The sequence below is a fragment of the Lepidochelys olivacea genome, assembly GCF_965140295.1.
Source record: "Lepidochelys olivacea isolate rLepOli2 genome assembly, chromosome: 14".
Classification (NCBI taxonomy): domain Eukaryota; kingdom Metazoa; phylum Chordata; order Testudines; family Cheloniidae; genus Lepidochelys; species Lepidochelys olivacea.
In genome coordinates, this window is record NC_140424.1 from 30169694 (window position 1) to 30184226 (window position 14533).

The 14533-nt window shown below is 54.8% G+C and overlaps 1 pseudogene across 1 annotated transcript in view; it reads right to left on the reverse strand.

The window, feature by feature from the left end:
• The window catches only part of LOC311531267 (C-type lectin domain family 2 member D-like), a 193174-nt pseudogene that overhangs the window by 163400 nt on the left and 15241 nt on the right, over positions 1-14533 (reverse strand). The window lies entirely within an intron of this gene.

Below are 14533 nucleotides of genomic sequence, written 5' to 3' on the forward strand. Positions count from 1 at the left end.
CTCCCCTGGAGTCCTGGCCAGTGGAGCGGGGGTTCTGCTCTGGGCTTCGGCAGCTGTTGGGGGCTGAAGGCATCCCTGAGAGGGAGGTTTGGGGCCCGATCTGCCCTGGGTGCCTGAGGTGGGAAGGGGGGTCTTGAATCCTGCTCTGCCCACCACGCCCCTGTCCTTCCCTCCCTGGTGCAGGGACCCCCCTGGATTCGGAGCAGGAGAAAGGGGTGGACATGGCCAAAGATGAAGCTGATCTCAAGATCATCCGAGAGCAGCTCCAGTGCACAGATAAGGTACAAATGTTCCCCACCTGGGCTGGAACCAAGATTGCCCTGTCTCTTCCCAGCATCCCTCCCGCGCCGAGGGTCTTGTCCCTCCTGATCCACCACCCCTAATGGGGCCCTTTTACATCCATGATGTGGGACCCCCAAGATGGGGGTGTTTGTCCCCAAATAGCCGAGGTCGTCTCCCCCCACAGGCACTGTCCCAGTTCCTGATCCTGCTTGCGTGGGAGTGGTGGGGGATTTGGACAATAGGCGGGTCCCCACAATCCCCCATTGAGGCCTGAGCCCTGGAGCTGGTGTGGGTGGGGCAGGAAGGTCCCTCGCTAACAGGTTCTCTCTCGCTATACCCCACTCCTGGTGGGTCCAGGATGAGGGGCAGCAGCTCCTGTTCCTTCAGGCCATCTACCCCGCATGTATGGCTGCAAGGGAGAGAGGGGAGGACACGCTGGAGCCGCGCTACTGCAAGGCGGCTGTGGTGAAGAGGATCGTGGTGAGTGAGACACGCCATACGGCAGCTGGAGGGAGGAGAGAGCCATGGGATTGGCAGGGGTATGGCCGGGCTAATGGGTGGGGGCTGGGTGGTGTGGGAGGGGGCAGCAGAGGGCAGGGATTGCTGGGGCTCAAGACTTGGGAAAAGAGAAGGGAAAAATTGTGAGATTGGTCAGTAGTGGGCAGGGGGGGAATTGTGGGGCTGGAGGGCAGCTGAGAGTGGGGGCCAAGGAGAGTGGGGGCCAATCACATGGTCCCAGCTCGGTCATTGGGGTGGGGCTGAATGGGGGCAGTTTTGACAGGGAGGAGGAGAGAAGGGGATTGGGAGTGAGCTGGGCAGGAATCCGGGAAGGGGGACAAGTCTGAGGGCAGGAAGGAATCGGGGGAGCGGGAGGTTGTGGGGGATCCTGCTGGCCATGTGGGGCACTGGCTGTGTCATCTCCTCACTGGGAGGTGTCAGTCGGGCCTGAATCTTACACGCTCCTTTGTCTTCTTCGCGTCTCACAGGAGCTCATCGAGGAGCTTCCCGAGGACTCGTCACCCAGCGCCGTCCTCGCCCACTCCCTGGCTGCAGTGGGCAACCTCTGGTACCGAGACAGCCCCACCCCCCCATCCCGCCGGCTCCCCTCACCCCAGTGCTGCTCAGGCCCAAGGCTGGGAATCACCGTCACTGTCCGCCCAGGTCACCTCCCAAGAGTGGCGCCTCTGGCAGAGATGGTGGGGTGGGAAGGTTCACTCTCTCCTGGCAGGGCTCTTCTTTTCACTCCCATAACATGACAGGGGCCTTGGGGAGGGGGTTACTCCCGGGCTCAGATACAGGATGGGCAGCAGGCTCCAGGGAATAGGAGCTATTCCTGTCCTGCCACTGTCTGTCTAGGACGCCTTGGCCTTGTCATTCCCTAGCTAAGTGCCTCAGTTTTCATTCTCGCCAGCCTGTGCCTCTATCCCTGTGGGTTGGTGTCCGTGTTGGCGACAGTCCCACCCCCGTACTGCACAGTCCAATACCAGCTCCTCTCTCTTGCCAGCACCATGAAACCTGCCCTGGAGCCAGCCCTAGAGACCCACCTCTTGCGAGCTGCTCTTCACTCCGTCTTCACCCTGGGCACGGAGAAGGACACCACCGACATCCAGGTACCTCCTCCTCCTCCATCCTCTTACTTTTCCAGAGTGGTCCTTGGTCCCTGCTCCCTTGATTCACTGGAGCTCCAGATTTAGGGGTGGGGTAGCGGAGATGGAACAAGCTGCAGGGTTGGATCCTTCCCTCCAGCAGTGAAGAGATTACCCCTCCCTGGAGAATTTCTTTCTTTCTTTCTTTCTTTCTTTCTTTCTTTCTTTCTTTCTTTCTTTCTTTCTTTCTTTCTTTCTTTCTTTCATAAGCCGTGTTTTGCCCAAAAGCCCAGCTTCCATCCATAGCAACTTGGCTGTTTCATACTCTTCTGCCTACAAGGCCCTCTGCAGAGACCTGCTAAGCTCATGGATCAAAGGTCCAGGGGTCATCAATTCTTGTAAATTGCCTGCCGTGTGATGTGAAGGAGAGAGGCCAGGAGATGTGTTTTTGGGAGTCTCCCCAATGCTTCCCAGAGACCCCTCTTCCCATCCTGTGGCAGGTGTAGACTCAGGTTCCCTAACTCTGACCCATGCTTTGCAGGCTCTGCACAAAGTCATCCCAGAGGTCCTGGATGCCATGCTGGGGAACCTGCTGGCAGAGTCCCCAGACACAGACAGGCTCCACTTCATCTTGGAGGTGAGCCCCATTTCACCTGAACTCTTTGGGGGACTGGTAAGAAGAGACTGGAAGATCCATTTTCTACTCTATCCTCCCAGCTGGGTCCCCAGTGGGCCATCCTTGGTTGGGGAGGTCAGTGCAATGCAGTGTCAGGTCCTTCCTTCTTGAGGGACAGAGGAAGGAGCTGGGACTTGAAGCCAGAGCTCTGCCTAGTTCTGCTGAGCACTAACCACAGGGCTCCTGGCTATCTTGGGGAGTGAGAGTCTGAAAACCCACCCTTCCCCCACCCCTCCAACACACACACCCCATGAGATTTGGGAGATGGTTCTCAGAGAAGAGGCACACGCTCCTTCCTAGAGAAACAGGAGGATCCCAGGGAATCAGCCCTTCCCTCTGATCTGCTCTGAAATTCCTGGGGGGATTGTGTTCTCAGTCACTCCCTACATCCCCGCAAGGATTTTCGTAGCAGGGAAGGGCCGAGGGTTCAGTCTCCTTTCTGGTGAACTGTTCAGGAATCAGGAGTTCTGGGAGGATGGGACCAGCCCCGACCCTGAACATTGTCCCAATCTAGAGAGACACTGACAAGTTGTGACCTGCAGGGTACAAGCTGCGTCCTGGGGGAAAGAATCCCCTTCTAAAGCTCTGCCATCAAGGCCTCAGCTATTCCCCCCTGCGCAGAATGTCTCAGGCCCCTGGGGCTGGGGGCGTGGGGGGCTCATTTGCAAAGCAGGTGCACCTGGCCACTGAGTCTGACCTGCCTCCTTTCCCCACAGGATATCAACTTGTGGGTCATGTCCAGGGTGTCGCAGGAGCGAGCCAGGGCCATCAGGAGCAGCACAGCCCTGCTGAGATACACAGTCTCCCTCCCTGAGTTTGACGTAAGTGACCTCCGACCCCAGCTTGCTGGCTCCAGGAGGAGGCGGGCTGGCTCCAGCGGGCTGCAGGATCTGCTGCTGCTGCCGGGGCTGTGGCTTAGGAGGGTTCTTTATGGGGAGGCAGAGTCAGAGCAGGGACTGAGCTCGGCTTGAGTCAAGTTCTTCTTGTCCTGGTTCAGTGTTGTCCCTGGGCCTTTAAGGAGCCCATGCTCCACCCCTGCTTGGCATCCCAAAGCAGCTCCGGGCTCCCTTGGCAGCAGAGCAAATGAAGGGTTGATCTCAAGCTCCTCTCCCCCAGCATCTCCTGCAGAGGAGCCAAGGGGAAGGAGCCCTCTGGCCCAGGGGAGCTGACAGGAAAATGCTGATGGAGTCCCCTCTCCTCTCCCTTCCATTAGATCTCAGCCGAGTTCCCTAGGATGGGTCACCATGTGGCCCAGCTGGCTCTATTTGTCAGCGATCCAGACAAGGACATCAGCCGGCAGGCCAGGGAGGGGACTTACCGGCTCTACCAACTGCTGCTCCAACAGAGGGGTAAGGAACCCAGTTGGGGCACGGAACCCAAAAGGGGACTGAGAGTGACCACAGGTGGATAATGGGACCCCAGACCATTTCTCTCCGACTGACCCCAGCTGGAGGACAAGTCTCTCTCTGCCTCTGTTCTTCTCCACTCCACTGTGGAGCCACCAATGGGATTGGAAGGACACAGAAACTGCAACCAGAATGAGGAGAAAAGTCTCTCTCTCTCTCTCTCTCTTCCAGGCCTGACCATACATGACGCGGAAGATCTCTGGTGCTATGACTGGCACCAGGACAGAAGGCTCTTGGGCTACAAGAATACAGCCAGAGTGGGGGAGGTAAGGGCACTGTGCCAGGGCATGACACAGCTCATGGGGTGTGACTGGCTGGTTTCCCTTCAGTGGATGCCTCCTGGAGACAGGAAAAGAGCCCACTCTTTATTTCCAGCTCAGAGTTCCTCATCCAGCAACCAGTGGGACAGGCTGGTGCTAAAGGTCCCACATTGGAACCTCGCTAGTTGCCATGATTTGAGTGTCTTACATGGCTGCATTGCTCCATGGCATAAGGAAGATCCCCGGGTGGGTGAGTTAATATAGGATTATGGCTCTGGGTGTCTCTCTGTTCCTTGTCCCCCTGGCTGATCCCCAAGTGTCTGAGAGGAGAGCTCTGAGTCAGTCAGTCACGATTGCTTGATCAGACCCTTGTTTAATTCCCTGCACCCTGTAGAAGCAGAGAAAGGAGGTGGGCTTTGCCCAATTCCATTGCCGGTCAGGAAGCAGAATGCCCCAATCTGGGAACTGGGTAGGGGACATAGTGAGCTCCAGAGCCAATATGGACCACATGTGCCCCCCTCATGTCTCCAGCCCTGGCCAGGGAATGGCAGAGTATCTGGACCTCAGCCACTGTTCCAAAGAAGCACATTGTGACTGACCCAAGTTGCAGCTACTTGCTGCACAAGTAGAAAATCAAAGACACCCCCCCGCCCCGTCTCACAACTGTGGTGAGAATATCCAAACCTTCGAACACACCGTAACACAGTGCCCCCAGCCTGGAGTCAAAGGTGAAATGGGTGATTGCCACAACATCACAGAGGAGGCCTTGGAGTGGCTCCTGGATCGACAAGGGCATCGACAGAACGCTGCTCCACAGATGCCCCGTGAGAGATACTGTGTGAGTTTGTCCTGCCTCCCACAAGCTGAATTGCTGCAGTGGAAGACAAGTCTCCGAGGAGCGTCTGGGATGGGGACTGGGCCATGAGTCTCCTGGTCCTTGTGAAGCTGCAGGTTGGATTCCCCTTGAAGAAACGAAGGAGATACAGAGGCCATTCCCAGCAATGAGAGAAATCACTAAGCTGGGGTGAAGAGACCTTTGGTCTGTCAGCTCCAACCCCCTCGCACCCCACAACACACACACACTCTCCTCTAGCCGCTGAGGTGCAGGAGATCTCTCTGCTGGAAGCAACACAGGGTCCCCTGTCATCTCTGTGCCCTGCACAGCAGAGTGGGCCTGCTCACACACATTAGAGATCCATTTCCAGCCTATCCTGGCCCCTGCCAGAAATTGCCCTCCCAAAAGAGCCAGTGGAGGCTTTGGTCTCTCAGCATCTGTGACCTTTTAATAAAGGGGCTTCCCTGAGCCCTGGGACCCTGAAAGCCTCCTGGGGAATGAAGTGCCTTGGCCACAGCAGCTCTCTTCCCCGCCCTTTGGGGCACTAGACGCCATTGTACCGCCAGGACTTGGAGGCTGGCTCTGGCCAATCTGCTCGAGCCTTGTGTCCTCTTGGTTTTAGGTCTTTGGAAAATTCTTCTCCATCGGTAAGAAAAGATCCTTCCTTCAGACAGCAGTTCTGGCCATCCACGACCCCGTGCTACGTGTCAGCCAGGCTGGGCTGGTGCTCGTCTACTCCCTCCTGGGGGAAGCCCAGCAACTGATGGGGGTCACGGTAAGCAGCTGCAATTGACTCAGGAGCTTGGGGTGGGGGCCAGGGCCTCATTCCCATACTATCGCCATTCGCTGGCCTGGTGGCAAGGAGCCTAGTGGGGACTTCTGGACTTCATGGACTTCTCTTCTTAGGATGTGGTGCTCTGCTATCTGGGCCAGAGAGCCCTCTGGGAACCTTTCCTGCCCCACAGAGCTGCCCCCATTTCCCCATAGCCTAGTGTCCATGTCACCCGAGCCACCATCGAGAGTTGCTCCCATCCCTGGCAGCCTGGGAGGCCAAGGACTGACTGGTGCTGGCGACCGAGCAAGAAGGGCTGAGGCACATGGGCGTGGGAAGCTGGTCTTGCTGCTGGTCGGGCTGGACCCGCTCTCGAGAGATTGGGAGGATTCAGTCAGCAGGGGCTGCTGACCTGCCTCGTTCACCAGGGCTGCCATCCTGTGGCTTCAGCTTTTGTCACTGCGGTGACTTGGGGAAAGGTCTCAACCTCTCCCCATCCCACTTCACTGCTTCCAGAATCCCTCCTACCCCCCGCCACCCTGCTAGAGCCCCCGCCCTGCCCTACCTGGGTGGGGATGGAGGTAGGGGTGGAGGAGAGGGTTCTATGAACTTGAGCGGTGTCCCCAGGTGGGTTGGAGGTGGAACAGCTGTCAGGGGCACTGATGGGGAGGTGGAAGGAGCTCACCCGACAAGGAGGGAGGTTGTCACTGGAGGTCACTAGAGAGGACAGCAAGCCTCCATCCTGGGGGTCGGGAGGGTGAATCCACCACTCAGATATGAGCAGCTGCTGGGTGGAAATGATGGTGCTAATTCCAGGTGCCCTTAATCCTCCCTGATTCCTGGGGAGTGTCTCAGTGTCTGACATGTTCTCGTTCCCCTGCAGCACGAGGATGTCACAGCCAAGGTCATGGGCCAGCTTCACATCATCAGGCATTTGCACCAGATGCCCGAGGCGCTGCAAGGGCTGTGGCTCATCTGATGCTCTTAAAGGTTCCCCTCCCTGTTCAGCAAGTCCCGCTCCCTGCTACAGGTACTGCTCTGTCTCACTGTAAATGCGGGGCTAGTGGAAGCGGAAATGGAGGCCCCTGGCACTCACAGAAATTCTCTGCCCTCTCTGTGGAGCCGGGTCCTTCCCTTGGCCCCCCAAATTCCTTCATCTGGGGCAGGAGCTCTTTCCCTCCCACCCATACCCTTCCCCTCTTTCCTTGATCTCACCCCCATCCCATTCCCCGTGCTCCCAGGCAGAGATCTTCCTGCCCCATATGGCGCAGAAGGACCTTTGTGTCAGGGCGACAGACTGTCTGCCCAACTGAAGCTCAGGAAGCTCCACATTTGAGGAGGTGAGGATGGGACAGAGGCTCAGGGCTAGCTTCATCTCCTGCCCTTTATTCTTCTTTGGGCTCTCAGAGTCTGACATGAAGAGGAGCCTCCTCCCCCCATGTCTTCTAGGCCATGGGGTGTGTGACAGCCTCCCAGATGGCTGCAGTCAGAAGCTGAACCACCTCAGGGAGCAGTGGGGGCAGGTCCCTTGTCCGAGGAAACCAAGCAGTGGTAGTTCTCAAAGAGGCTGAGAGGGAAGACCCACTCCCTCATGGAGGTAAGAGCCATTGACTTCTTTGGGCATCTGGGTTTCTTGGGGGAGAAATGGGATCCCTTCTGCATAGCCTGGCTGGGAGCTTCCCCCATCCCTGGGACAGAGACATCTCCATCAATGTGCCACCCTTGTTTTTTTCCTAGCAAGCGACTCCCCAGAGAACTCCTCAAACCTGTTCTCCTGGGAGTGTTTCTGGGAGGAGGCTCCCATCCCTCAGTCTCCAACTTCATCATGCAGTCTCTTTCACCTAACTTCTCCGCTCTCCAGCTCCACTTCCCGCAGCAGGACAAACGGACCTTCAGCTCCTAGAGAACAGACTCTGACCTCCTTCTGATCAGCAATGGGGTTTCACCATCCCCTCAGCAAACCTGTCAGCCAGGCTGGACCGGATTTGAAGGAGGAGGGTATCTAACAGGGTGGCTTGGCCTATGGCTTCCTAGCCTGAGGCTAGGCCAAATTGATGACCAAGTGAGCCCCACCTGAGAGGAAACAAGGGAAAACAGCATCAAAAGTACAGAAGCAGAGCGAGCTGTTCAGTCGACGGCCTTGGGTCAAAACCTGGAGTCCAGCGTAGGACTGGGTTCTCTCACCGTCCCTAAAGAAGGGGACACAGAAGACCATGGAAACCCAAGAAGGGCAGGCCGAGCCAAAATCAGGTGGAGGAAGAACTCCCCACGAGGGTGGAAGGCCTTGTTTCTGTTCAAGACATTTTTGGACTTTGTTTGGAAGGAGCACGACCCAGGAAGGAGTGGAGTAAAGGCCAGTCACCTGGTTGGAGGGCTGAGTTCTCAGCCAACAAACTGCAAGAGTGAGTATCAGCGGGGTTGCTAGCCCAGCTAGAAAGCAGTGACACGAGGCCTGGCCAGCATCTAGTGGTGAGTGAACTCTGGTACGCACCTGCTTCCATTCTGGAAACAGCCTGGTATTGGAGAGTGGGTGGGGAGAGCAGGGAGGTGGGAGGGGTTCCTGAGGCTGGGGTGGGGAGGAAGCTGTGGGGCTGGGAGGGGAAGGACATGGCCCAGCTTGTGGGAGGGATCCTGCTGGCTGTGTCTGGAGCCCTGTGTAGCCTCTTCTGTGGGAAGTTCCCATGGATCAGTGGGGCCTGAATCTCTCCTGCTCCTTTGGTCTCTTTGGGCTTCACAGGAGATGTCTGGTGAACTGCCCTTGAACTCTGGGCCCAGCACCGCTCAGAAATTTTTCGCTACCTTCAGAGAGACAGGGCACAGCTCAGCCTGTTGGGTAGGCTGGAGACTCACACTTCACTCAAACACACAACGCTGAGGTGCTTTGGGAAGCACAGTAACAAAGAAGAGATTTAAGTGAAACTAAGCAAGAGAAAGAGACAAATTTCAAGCAGACAAAGAAAACACAACACACTTTGTAGTGACTTAAACTGAACCTTAACAAGTCACAATGTTTGCCTTAGCTGTTTCCAGACTAACATCTCAGCTTTCCTAACAGATCTTCTTTGATGTCCCTGTAGGGTACAAAACTTCTCTGTCGAATCCGCGGATTTGATTGCTTCGTCTTCTGGTTTCAGACCCTCTGTTCTCCTTCTGGGCTGCCTGGACCCTGACTGTAACACCTCTCTGGCCCAGCCTCTTACACAGATGTGTGCTGCAGCCAGCCCAGCGCAGGGAGCAGTGGGGACTAACATGAAGGGGAAAGGAGTCCAGGAGAGCTGGCTGTATTTCAAGGAATCCCTGTTGAGGTTACAGAGACAAACCATCCCGATGTGTCGAAAGAATAGTAAGTATGGCAGGCGACCAGCTTGGCTTAACGGTGAAATCCTAGCATATCTTAAGCATAAAAAAGAAGCTTACAAGAAGTAGAAGGTTGGACATATGACCAGGGAAGAGTATAAAAATATTGCTCGGCCATGTAGGAATGAAATTAGGAGGGCCAAATTGCACCTGGAGCTGCAGCTAGCGAGAGATGTTAAGAGTAACAAGAAGGGTTTCTTCAGGTATGTTGGCAACAAGAAGAAAGCCAAGGAAAGTGTGGGCCCCTTTATGAATGAGGGAGGCAACCTAGTGATGGAGGATGTGGAAAAAGCTAATGTACTCAATGCTTTTTTTGCCTCTGTCTTCACGAACAAGGTCAGCTCCCAGACTGCTGTGCTGGGCATCACAACATGGGGAAGAGATGGCCAGCCCTCTGTGGAGAAAGAGGTGGTTAGGGACTATTTAGAAAAACTGGACGTGCACAAGTCCATGGGGCTGGATGAGTTGCATCCGAGAGTGCTAAAGTAACTGGCGGCTGTGATTGCAGAGCCATTGGCCATTATCTTTGAAAACTTGTGGAGAACGGGGGAAGTCCCGGATGACTGGAAAAAGGCTAATGTAGTGCCAATCTTTAAAAAAGGGAAGAAGGAGGATCCTGGGAACTACAGGCCAGTAAGCCTCACTTCAGTCCCCGGAAAAATCATGGAGCAGGTCCTCAAAGAATCAATCCTGAAGCACTTACATGAGAGGAAAGTGATCAGGAACAGTCAGCATGGATTCACCAAGGGAAGGTCATGCCTGACTAATCTAATCGCCTTTTATGATGAGATTACTGGTTCTGTGGATAAAGGGAAAGCAGTGGATGTATTGTATCCTGACTTTAGCAAAGCTTTTGGCACGGTCTCCCACAGTATTCTTGTCAGCAAGTTAAGGAAGTATGGGCTGGATGAATGCACTATAATGTGGGTAGAAAGTTGGCTAGATTGTCGGGCTCAACAGGTAGTGATCAATGGCTCCATGTCTAGTTGGCAGCCGGTGTCAAGTGGAGTGCCCCAGGGGTCGGTCCTGGGACCGGTTTTGTTCAATATCTTCAAAAATGATCTGGAGTATGGTGTGGTTTGCACTCTCAGCAAATATGAGGATGATACTAAACTAAGAGGAGTGGTAGATACGCTGGAGGGCAGGGATAGGATACAGAGGGACCTAGACAAATTGGAGGATTGGGCCAAAAGAAATCTGATGAGGTTCAATAAGGATAAGTGTAGGGTCCTGCACGTAGGACGGAAGAACCCAATGCACAGCTACAGACTAGGGACCGAATGGCTAGGCAGCAGTTCTGCGGAAAAGGACCTAGGGGTGACAGTGGACAAGAAGGTGGATATGAGCCAGCAATGTGCCCTTCTTGCCAAGAAGGCCAATGGCATTTTGGGATGTATAAGTAGGGGCATAGCGAGCAGATCGAGGGACGTGATCGTCCCCCTCTATTCGACATTGGTGAGGCCTCATCTGGAGTACTGTGTCCAGTTTTGGGCCCCACACTACAAGAAGGATGTGGATAAATTGGAGAGAGTCCAGCGAAGGGCAACAAAAATTATTAGGGGTCTGGAGCACATGTCTTATGAGGAGAGGCTGAGGGAACTGGGATTGTTTAGTCTGCAGAAGAGAAGAATGAGGGGGGATTTGATAGCTGCTTTCAACTACCTGAGAGGTAGTTCCAGAGAGGATGGTTCTAGACTATTCTCAGTGGTGGAAGAGGACAGGACAAGGAGTAATGGTCTCAAGTTGCAGTGGGGGAAGTTTAGGTTGGATATTAGGAAAAACTTTTTCACGAGGAGAGTGGTGAAACACTGGAATGCGTTGCCTAGGGAGGTGGTGGAATCTCCTTCCTGAGAAGTTTTTAAGGTCAGTGGGATGATATAATTGGGTATGAGTCCGGCTTTTGAGCAGGGGGTTGGACTAGATGACCTCCTGAGGTCCCTTCCAACCCTGATATTCTATGATTCTATGACAGATGATCTCATCCTGTCAGACCAAGCAACAGGGGTCCCAGTGAGGCTTAGATGGAAGATCCCAGGCATCTCCTGGAGGTAAGAACCGTCCACTCTTCTGGGCACTTGGGGCTGTTACAACGAAGAGGGGGCTCCTGTTCCATAGCCTATTTGTCCTCATGACTGTGTTTTTTTATTCTCAGAGGATGCGTCCGGGACCCTGGAGACTGTTTCGTGCAGGAGGTTTGAGCGGGGAGAGATCACTCACTGTCATGACCTCATTAACCCAGGTCTGCAGGGTTCCTGGGAGCAGCCACCCTCCAGCACGCCACCTGGAAGCCTACGAAAAACTGCTTACCTAGGACTGACGAAGTCCAGATGCAGTTTGAGGCTCTGTTGGCAGAGTCCCAGAGCAGCTAATCGGCCCCCAGGACCTCCTTAAACCAGCAGCAGGAACAAGAAGCTGCCTGAACACCCGAGCTCCCACCTGCCCCCTCTGGACCGTGTGTTGGCTGTTCCTGCTCCCGCTCCCCTGGCTTGATTTCCTGGCATCCGGACTTGGGGTGACTCATCTGACTTGAGGTGCTGAACACAATTTGGTCTTTTGCTTCTGCTCTTCCAGCGTCCTGACCCAGCTGACTCTCGACTCCTGTCTTGTGAGTGTGGACTCTGCCTCTGACCACTAGATCTGGCTGCCCATGACTCGGCCATGACACTGACTTTTCTACAATTCCTCCAGTGCCCTTTTCTGCTCTCCAGCTCTGCTCTCCCAGCAAGACACACCGATCCCTGGCTCCCAGAGTCCTGCTTGCCTGCTAGTCAAGGGCTTGGGGAAGAGCTTGTCTTGCCCCCTCCCCCACCACAGCTGCTTTTCCTCTGGGACTCTCCCTAGTGCAGAGGAGAATCAGTCCTGGCAGCAATTTAGGAAGTCACAGAAGGGACGGTCTGCTCAGCTCCCTCTGCAATGCCACTGCCCGAGACCATTACGAGTGGGTGCCCAGTGACTGCGCCGGCAGCTCCTTGAGAGACTCCTGGGGGCAGGGTAGTCGTGTTTCCCGGTGACCGTGAGAAGCCATGCAAAGAGTGCGGCATTGAGGAGACTCTCCTGCTGTCCCAAAGGGTTTCTGTTCTCCTGCACGATCAGACCGTGGGGCCGGGTGGCAGAATGGGGAAGAGCTGGTTGGTGATGAGTTGGAGGAATCACCATAGAGGTGGCAGCAGCTGCAGATCCTGGAGTCGCCTGTGGTCGGGTTACCATGCGTCCGGATTTTCCCAGACATGTCCGGCTTTTTGGGTTTTAAATCGCCCTCCGGGAGGAATTTGTAAAACTCTCCAGAGGGCCGGGATTTCCCTCCCAATGCAGCGCTTTGGGGGCAGGGGGTGGGGAGCTGTGCGCTCTGTGGGGGAGCGCGGCACTGTGTCTGGCTCCGCACCCCAGACACACTGCTCTGAGCAGCAGGGTACGGGGGCCGGGGGACTGGAGAAGGGGCATGGGGTCCCAAGGGACAGTCAGGGGACAGGGAGCAGGAGGGGTTGGATGGGTCAGTTGTTCTGGGGAGAGCCTGTCAGGGGGTGGGCATATGGAGAGGAGTCGGGGGAGACAAGGGACAGGGAGCAGGGGGGGTTAGATGGGTTGGGGGTTCTGCGGGGGCAGTCAGGGGACAGGTAGTGGTTGGATAGGTGTGGGAGACCTGGGGGTCTGTCAGGGGACGGGGGTGCAGATAGGGGGCGGGGCAGTCAGGGGACAGGTACGGGGGGGAAGTTCTAGGGGGGCAGTTAGGGTGGGGGGGTCTAAGGAGGAGGTAATTGGAGACAGGGAGAAGGAAGGCTTAGACAGAGGGCGGGGTCCAGAGGGGGTGGCGATCAGGGGACAAGGAGCAGCAGGAGTTGGAGGGGTTAACAGTTCTCCGGGGGGGCAGTCATGGGGCAGGAAATGGGAGAGAGTAGATAGGGGGCAGGGCTACAACTCCCCCCTCCCACCCCCCGGAGTGTCCTCTTTTTTGAAAGTTCAAATATGGTAACCCTACCCTATGGGCCAAGCCTCCACTCCTGAGAGTTCAGGGAGTCTTTGGCTTTCGCGGCTGGGCCTTCCTGCCGAGACAGAGGACTCAGTGTTTCCATCAGGCTGCTCAGCTGCAAATGCAGCCACCCAAAGAGGTGAAGAATGGAAGCGAAAGAGCAAAGCTGGACCCTCCGCTGAGCTCCTGCCATCAAGTGAGCCCAGCCTGGGAGAGACAAGGTAAAGCTCCAAGGTGGCTGGTGGCTGCAGAAATCCAGGGGAGGAGAAATAAATAGTTCATGATGAATCCTACGGGCTTTGTCTTGTGTGATTAAGGGTTTAAAATGGGTCTAGTTACTATCACATAAACTTTAGAATCACTGTGTCTGATTGAAGGGCAGGTCTGGAATGGTCAGAGGTCACTCTAGGAGCTTCAAGTCTCCGATTCTGTCCCTATTGCCTGCTTTGACCAGCTGATCTCACCCCAACACATCCCTCAGGTGGTCGCAGTGGTGAGCTCTTTCCCCCTTTTTCTGGATTAGCCGCCAGCATGGGGACAGGATCCATGTGGCCCAGGAAATGGAGAGGCGTGGGGGTCACTTGCAGAGGCATGCAGAGAACTTGCAGAGTTGCCTGTTAATGCAGCTCCTACAGGGGAGCACGGTAGGGTACTGTGCACTCAGGGGCACCATTTCCAATTTTGGTGGTGACCGGGAGAATAATTTCACCATGATTCAAAGGGCTACTTAGGCACCTGAAAACTCTAATGTTTTGGCAGATAACCTAGCAATGAGCTGACAGGAACACTTGCCAGACTGCTTTCCGGAGAAGACAGCTATAAGAATGGATCCAGGGAATGGTTCTGTATCTCTGAGCTGTTTGGACACTTTCAGGGAACATTTCCGATGCAAGACAGAGATCCCCAAAGTTATCCTGGGAAACCCTGAGAGACTTATGGAAAACTAGCAGATACCTCATCTCTGCTGTCACTTTGCACTGACAAACTTGGACTGTCCGAACCTGTTCATGTATTTTACCTGCTCTTCACCTCTCAATAACTTTCACATATAAAAGAAAGAAAATTAAATATATGACGTAGTTACACCGATATAGGGCCGTAGCGTAAACTCAACCTCAGAGTTGTCCCATTGAAATGGAATTATTCACAGCAGTCATTAAAGTTAAACATGCACGTAATGGTTTCCAGGGCTGAGATTAAGGCCACAGCTTATGAGAGGGGCAGACGCAAGAAGAGAAGAGCGGTGCAAAAGCTGAAATACCATTTGGAACTTGGCCCAAACAATGCAGCATGAAAAATGAACTCATCTTGTTATACAGTAATAGAGCTGGTTCAAAATGGTTTTACACTGACAATGCAACCTTTTAACTAGAAATGCCACTTGGGATTACA